Source organism: Callospermophilus lateralis, unplaced genomic scaffold (genome assembly GCF_048772815.1).
Source record: "Callospermophilus lateralis isolate mCalLat2 unplaced genomic scaffold, mCalLat2.hap1 Scaffold_130, whole genome shotgun sequence".
NCBI lineage: Eukaryota > Metazoa > Chordata > Mammalia > Rodentia > Sciuridae > Callospermophilus > Callospermophilus lateralis.
The window spans coordinates 3,538,363-3,546,124 of NW_027512473.1; the positions used below are offsets into that span (position 1 = coordinate 3,538,363).

The following is a 7,762-nucleotide window of genomic DNA, read 5'->3' on the forward strand; positions in this document are numbered from 1 at the left end:
TTTTCAGTCTTCCCTTTAGCCCTTAATGTGCTGAAGCAGCACCTCAAGCTTGGAGCCAATAGGTTCTAATTAATATTTCCACCTTCATTGCCTGATTTGGCTGACCACTAGCAGATGGAAGGAAGCCATTCAAGTTCAGTGTGGATACAAAGCCCGTTCTACGCAAAGGAGCAGGAGGACTCACAATCAGAGAACACAAGGTAGACTAGTTTACTGCTTACAGTGGCCCTCAGGCTCAATGTCCAGCAGTGAAAGGAAACAACGTACTGACCCAGCATTCAGAAGTAACCTGGGCTCCCCTTTCTTCGGGAATATCATAGAGGTGTGGGGGAAGGGCAGGTCCAACTCTCTACCTTCTCTAATGCCCTGCAAGGCAAGTGCTCACTGGGGAGGTATCGGATCCCACCCAGCCCAGAATCCTTCCCAGCCCTTTAATCAGCACCCCCTGTGCAGGTACCCCAATCCTGTCCCCCCATGCCCAGGACCCTCTTTCTACTCTTTGATTCCAACTAGTGAGCACAGCCATTCTTGTCTTCTCTGACCTCCTCCAATGCTGTGGACGGCTCCAGGGAGGAGACAGGCTGCTTTTCTTGTGCCTTGCTGAGTAAGGGCCCAGTTCCTGGTGTGGCCCCTTCTGGCAGTGGGTCAAGACCTGGAGAAGGCTGCCTGATCATTGCCTGAGCACCAGGAGCTGTACATAGATCAGGAAAATAGCCATCTGCTCCTGAGGGGTGCCCCAGTGTCTGTGGGTAGAGTGATCATTGCCTGAGCACCAGGAGCTGTACATAGATCAGGAAAATAGCCATCTGCTCCTGAGGGGTGCCCCAGTGTCTGTGGGTAGAGTGGACCAGGGAAGGGCAGTTCTGGCAAACAGAGGTCACTCCAGGACACTGCACCTGGGAGGAGGGTCAAAAGACATAGGAATTATTAGACAGGATAAAGAGCATCAAATATCATTCAGTGCCTACTAGAAGGGATTCTCTTTTACCATCCACAGCACCACAGCTTAGGACCCCAGTGCAAGTCTTGGAAAAACTAGCACCAAGCTCTCCCCACAGGACCAGGAAGGCTCCTGGGCTCCGGGTTCATCAGTTTGGTAATATGGACACAGAGTGGACCTGGGTCAGGCCAAGTGCTGTCTCTTGCAGTCAGCAAGGACAGTAGGGCCACCTGGATGGGTCTTTCTTTCCCTTCCCAAGATTCTCAATAAGTGGATGCTTCTGGGACTTCTGAGGTTCAGGAGGCCCAGTGACATGCTGACATAGGCTGCCATCTACTCTCTGCCACTGCCACGTGTCTTTACTCATATTGTTTCTAATCCTCACCAGGTCCTTCAATGATCTGCACTCTTGTCCCCACATCCAAGTCCAGGACACTGAGACTTAGGAGACCTGTAACTAGCTGAGCTGGGACAGCTAAAAAGCACGCCCCGCCTCAGTCTACCCTGCAGATAATAAGGCTGTCTGAGCCTCTGCCCCTTCCTCAGTCATAAAAGGGTCTTCTTTCCCAGCCCCAACTCACCCACATTTCCAGCGGGTGGCTGCAGCAGAATCTGCCCCGATGGAGGGCCTGAGTAGTAGCCCTGTGACATGCCCCCACTGGGACCACAAGGAAACACAAAGAGGGGGTCTTCTGGTGGTGGAAAGGTCAGCGAACTGGGCATGGGGAAGGGGAAGGGAAACAGGTATGAAAACTGGGGCTGGGGAGGTTGGAAAAGCTGAGTCTGTGGAGGTTGGGAGAACTGGAACGGTCCCGGCTGGCTGCTTTGTTGGTAATCCTGGGCTTCCGGGTCTTCCAGATACGAGCAGATGGGTGATGAGGAGATGCTCTGGGGGACAGAGGAATGTGTAGTGAGGTCCAGAGGTGGCCTGGTTCTTGCCGCACAGTAGGCGGTATCTTCTGACTTCCTCCCCCCACCTCTGTGGGCACCGCACACTGCTTCCCGCCCCCTCAGTGCTCCTGCCTGTCCTCTTTCTTTCTATTTCATTGCAACAATATCCTAGATCATTCCTACTCCAAATCCACTTTTTAAAATATATAAATTTTTTAGTTGTTGATGGACCTTTATTTTAGTTATTTATTTATATGTGGTGCTGAGAATCCAACCCAGGGCCTCACACCTGCCAGGTGAGCCTGTACCACTGGGCCACAGCCCAGCTCTCACTTACCCTTTTAATTCCCACCACATGTACTATTCCTTGCTCCTCACAGCCCTTCCCCCCTCTCAAGGTCTGACTTTTCCTCCTTTGTATCCCTCCCATAATAAATCAGGTCTCTCTCCCTCTTAGGTCCCATACCTTGTCCCCCAGGATCCAGTGGGACTGCTCTCACTACCAGGGACATCTGCCAGCAGAGACATCAGTTGGGGGTGTGCACAGGGCCCAGGGGAAAAGGAAAGTTGGTTCTCCGAACAGGTAGGGGACTGAAGAGTGGTGGGGTCACCACCCTCTGAGTACCCTCGCTCTGTTGGATGGGTGCCAGAGTCTGGTCGGACATTATCAGCAGAGGGGGCTCTAGGAACAGAAGTCAAGGAAGAACTTAAGAAGACAGCCAGGCAGACCTGGGCCTGTGGAATGATGACCTGTGCGAAGCCCAGGGTCCCCTGAATGGGCTCCTCTGGCCCAAAACCCTGGAGAGCTTTGTCCCATTCCCATTTCTTGGGCAAGGACCCTCTGAAGGAAAAAGACATTTCTTGGGCAAGTGAACCCTCTGAAGGTAGGAGCTCACCTGGAAAGGTATCCAGAATGGGCTCTGCAGGGAAGGGGCCAGACTTCCCGTCCATGGGCGTGGGAGGTAGGGGCTCTTCTGTAGAGCTGGAGGCAGAGAAAAGGGACAATGTAGCTCTAGTGGTCTCTGGATTTAGACAAGCACCTCAGAGCAGATAAGGATACCAAATCCATAAACTCTGCCTCCTGTCAGACACTGGCCACCTCCAGCCCCTTCTCAGCCACAAACTCTAACATTAGCAACAACCCCAGGCCTGACACCCAGCTTCCAACGCTTGCCCCTTCAAGATCCCAGGATCCCAGTTTGGCTTCCACTTCTACCTACTGGAAGGTCCAGAGGGTTCCTCACCTGCACTGGCTGCTGGCAGGAGCTTCAGGATTGTCCTCATTTTCTTTCCCATTAAACTTCTCAATTTTTCGCCACTTTGCCCGGCGATTCTGGAACCACACCTATGGGGTAAAGATACTTGGAGAACTTGAGGAATTGGGGAGGAGAAACTAGAGTCCAGGGACATCTGCCAGCAGAAACATCAGTCAATACGGTGCATGGCTACATAAGGGTGGGAGGTCCTGCACTACTTTGCTTCGGAAGCCTGCCTGTCCACTTGGTTTAACAACCAAGGCCTATGCACCTCTTTCTTCTTCTGATAGTACATGGCAGCAGCACTATTAGAAGCCCATGGAGAGGCACCACATCAGAGACCCAACTCCTCCCTGCACAATGAGGCTGAGCACGTGCCCTAACCCACAGAAATTCCAATTGGTAGCTTCTCAGCAACCTCCTACCCCTGCTGGTTAACCAGTCCCCTTTACCATGATGTGCTGGGGAGTGACCCTCACCATCTGGGCTATCTCCCGGCGCTTGTCACCATCAGGGTAGTGATCTTCTTGGAACATTTGCTCTAGCTCTTCCAGCTGGTCTGCAAGAAGAAATGGGCAGGAGGAAGTCAATCACGTGACATGGCAAGAGAGAAGAGATGCCTACCAGGTGTCTCCAGCAGATAGTACCACTGTCCCTGCCCCAAGAGCCTTGCAGCTAAGTTCCCCAGTGGGCCAGGCATTCTCTCTTGGGCGTCATGGCTGAGACCTGTATGGGGTTTGCTATCCTGACCCTTTGTCCTGGTCCCAAGCTTGCTTTCTGCTGAGACAACCTAGCCTTCCCCTTGGGGCCAAAGACTGCTGTGGGGTCAAGAGAGATCCAGGACAAAGTGATATACACATGGCTTACCTGAACAGTAGAGGGTTTGAGTCTTTTTCCGGACTTGGCAGTTCACTTCTGGGGGCCCCTTCTTCTGGTCTGTGTTTTGGCTGTTCTGGGTCAATGTGCTGAGGAGGTTGGCCAGGTGGCAGGGGCCCTGGCCTGACCCACAAGGCACAGGGTTGTGAGTGGCACAGGATGACTTAGCATCACTGAGCAGTGATGTTGAGGCCAGATCTGTGGCATTGGCCTTTTTGTGTTTACCAGGGCCTGGGGAAGCCGATCTCCTTACTGTCTTTGCCTGTCGTGCTAAGAGGGAAAAGCCTTGCCCCTGAGACGGGTCTGCCTGGGTTCTGCCTGTCTTTGTGGACAGCCCTGGAGCTGGATGGCTGGCACACGCATCTGGCATTAGCATGAGTTGGTTCTCCAGTGGGCTCTGGAGGTGGTTCCTCTCCTGAGATGGCACAGGGGGGGTGGCAGCTCTTCTTTCAGGGTGTCCTGAGTGTGGGGGGCTGACCCCTCCTTCGGTTCCTCCTCCAGTTCAGCAGTCAGGGACTGGCCTCCACCTTCCTGGCCTGTGGGAAGCAGCAGCCACTGACCTCAGACCCAGGTAGAAGTAGGAGTCTGGGCTCCAAGGACATGCTGCTTTCTGCTCTACAGTGGACCTGTTGTTGGACCCTAAGTTTTCATCTGTCTACCTATCAAATGAGGCCTTAATTCCAGACTTCCCTTCTTAATTTGATGGTTGTAAAGATTAGATAATCCAACTGCTTTGGAAAATGTAAACGTATATAGCTCTTAAAAGGGCCTTAGCCCATGCTAGAGTAATCCTAATTTAGGATGCTTCTTCCCCCTTTTTTTGCCCCCAGATACCAGGAGTTCGAAGGACAGGCATCTGTTCAGGTATTTCTAAGGGACTACGGTGGGGCTGAGGGCAGACTAGGAAGAGAAATAGATTGATTAGAATTCTGCTTCACCTGAGACTGGAACCCAGACGTGACTGCCAGCAGAAGTGACAAGGCAGGTTAAGATGGGTTCCAGAGCTCAGGCAGGGAGGTCAAAGGAGGTAACAGGAAGGACAGGCAGGAACCCTCCCCTTCCCTAACACCCACTCTCCCTGCCAGCCCTCCTCAACCCCATGCACCTCCACTTCCTCCCAGTATTCCCATATTTCCCCCCTCTGTCCAGGCCAACCCTCCCTTTACAGGTGAGGGAAAAGGAGCCCATTCGGAATTCTTTAAGCTTGCCTTCCTTTCTCCTAGCTGACTGATTCATCCAGAGCTTACCATGGTCCAGGCATAAGGCTGAGTTAGCACCTTTCAAAGCTTGGTACAGTGTGCATTTAACCCCTGTGAGGAAGGCACTTCTCCCATATGAAGACATGAGGATTAGAAACTGGAGTAATTAGCCTAAGATCAAATAGCACAGGGGGGCACAAGTTCTTCCCAGGGTCACCCAACACTCCCCTTCACTTCCAGACTTAATCATAACTGGGCTTACTCATAACTTACTCAGACCTATGGTACAGGGACCTGCTGTATCATTTACAACGAAATTGCAAAATTTTGTAAATAAATGTTAACTAGATAAGGGCCATTGTTATTTGAATGGAATTTCATGCATTGTAATGTCTTAAGAAATTATTTTCTAACAATATTCAAAGCAGGAGGGCAAATTCTGGCTTAGGTGCTTTATCAAGTTGTTTCCTGGGACACACAACAGGCCTGAAATGCAGGAGCCCGTCTGAAGCTGGTGTAGAGGGTGCGCAGCCACTGGGGCTTTATTAAAGGGGCAAGGTTGGATGGAGATGTGGGCAAGGAGGTGCAAATTAGCTTAAAGGCGTTTTCGTAGTGACTGTAGTGTGGCATGGCAATAAACCTGGTACAGATGCAGAGTAGGTGCTCAACAAACATGACTCTTTCTCCTCTCTCTCTCTCTCTCTCTCTCTCTCTCTCTCTTTTTTTTTTTTTTTTTTTTTTTTGGTACCAGAGATTGAACCCACCAGCGCTTAACCAGTTACATGTCTTGTTGGAGTGATTTGCCTTGGAAGAAAAGTGACTGGCGTTAGCCCAGCCCAGCGTTTTCTCACCTGTGCAGTGGGAGATCTGAACCCCTAGTCAGGGAGGTCTGTGTTCACCTCCCTGCCCCACTACAGCGCACCAGCTACCCAAGCTCTAAGGTCGTCTAAAGTGGGCAAAGTGACCAGAGGACTCCGAGCCTCAGAGAGCCCCCCAAACCCGAACCCCTTCCGCGCTCACCCAGCGGTTCCCTGCAGGGATCCTCCCTGGGCTCCATGGTGTGGTCTCCCACGCCGGGGCTGCCGGCTGGGGCTGCACAGGCCTGGCTTAATGAAGCCTCGCCGGCGGGCAGGTGTGCAGAGCCTGCACGAGCCGGGCCTGCAGCTCGAGCGCGCATCCCCTCACCCCCACCCCCAGGGCGAGGCCGACCCCGGAGGCTCCGCGCCCGGACAGCTGCAGGGACTGGGAGCTGGGAGCGCTGCGCCCCGTGCTTCCCTCCCCCGCAGGCCCAGGGGGCTTGAGGAGCCCAGGTGCTGCGTCTGGACCCCTCCCCTCCGCCCAAAGCTGGCGGGGGGGAGAAGAGGGGCAAGACAGTAAAACCACTGGGGGTCTCCAAGCACGAGATGCGGTGCTGGGCTCACCCACGCCCTAGGCACACTTGGTAATGAACTTGATTATGATAACCCTTCCCTGGGGCGGTGGAAGATGACTTCTAGAACCATCAAGGGATCCTCAAATGCTTACTTGTCCTTCTGCTCCTTCCTGGTCAGTAGGCTGTCTCTGAGCCTCAGGATGAATAAGCCCCAAAGTCCCACAGTGAAGGCCCTTCATGTTCAGAGCTTCCGTCGTTGTCACATTTCCACCCAGTTGCTACCTCAGTTTTATTCTAAAAGAAGGAATTCTCTTGACAGAGATCCCACAGGGGAGAATCTTTATGATTCCTAGTTCGTGGAATGTTTCATATCCTCTTTATTGAAAAAATCAAAATGTAAAATTCTTATTGCCTCTGCCTTCTGCCTGAGTGGGTGGGTGAGAAGAGTGGGAGTGGGAGGAAGGCTGGACCTATTGAAGCAGGTGGTTGGAGTAGTGGGTGGGGAGGTTGAGTTCTGACCAAAAGTCAGGTGTTTTGCTTTTAGGCTTCAGAAGACTCTGGACACCAGGTGCTTTCATGCTACCATCAGCTATTGGTACATTTTCCTGTGTCTTCAGTGGCTTTGCAAGCCTTTGGACCTCAGAGGGTTGTGAGATCTTTATTCTTTTCTGAAACATAAAAATGTAAACTAACTTCATAGCAGTATGACCAAAACTTCAGGTATCTGACATTTCATTTCTACTTCTTCCATAAGACGGATATCCTAAGGTTAAGGTGGACTTCAGACACAGGGCCCAGTTTCTCTGTGAGAAATGAGGGATTCTAGGCCATTCGAGCAAGAAAGGGGCTCCGTGAAGCTGCACTGGTTGGTGGTGACATGGTTCCCTTGATTAAACACTTATAGGATAACTACTGTATGCTGGGCACTGTGGACAAGTCACTTTCTGATCCAGAAGCTTTCTGGTGGGAAGAAAATTAGAGCACTAACACCATGGGTCTTGCCAATACCATGTGGTCAGTGGTGAGTTAGAGGTGTGTGTGAGCTCATGTGGAACCCAGAGGAGCAGGAAACCCAGTTGGACTGGGATGGAGGCTTCTTGGAGAAGGTGGCCACCTGAGCTGTGAATCTCACAGCTTACCATGTCACAGTCCTACCTAAAACCCCACAGTGGCCCCTCACTTCCTGGATAAAGCCCAGGCTTCCTAGATTGGGACTAGAGTCTTATGG

The 7,762-nt window shown here is 52.1% G+C and overlaps 1 pseudogene; it reads right to left on the minus strand.

The window, feature by feature from the left end:
• Window positions 1-509: 509 nt before the first annotated feature.
• LOC143386576 (homeobox protein NOBOX-like) lies at window positions 510-6,219 on the minus strand (annotated as a pseudogene).
• Window positions 6,220-7,762: the final 1,543 nt, after the last annotated feature.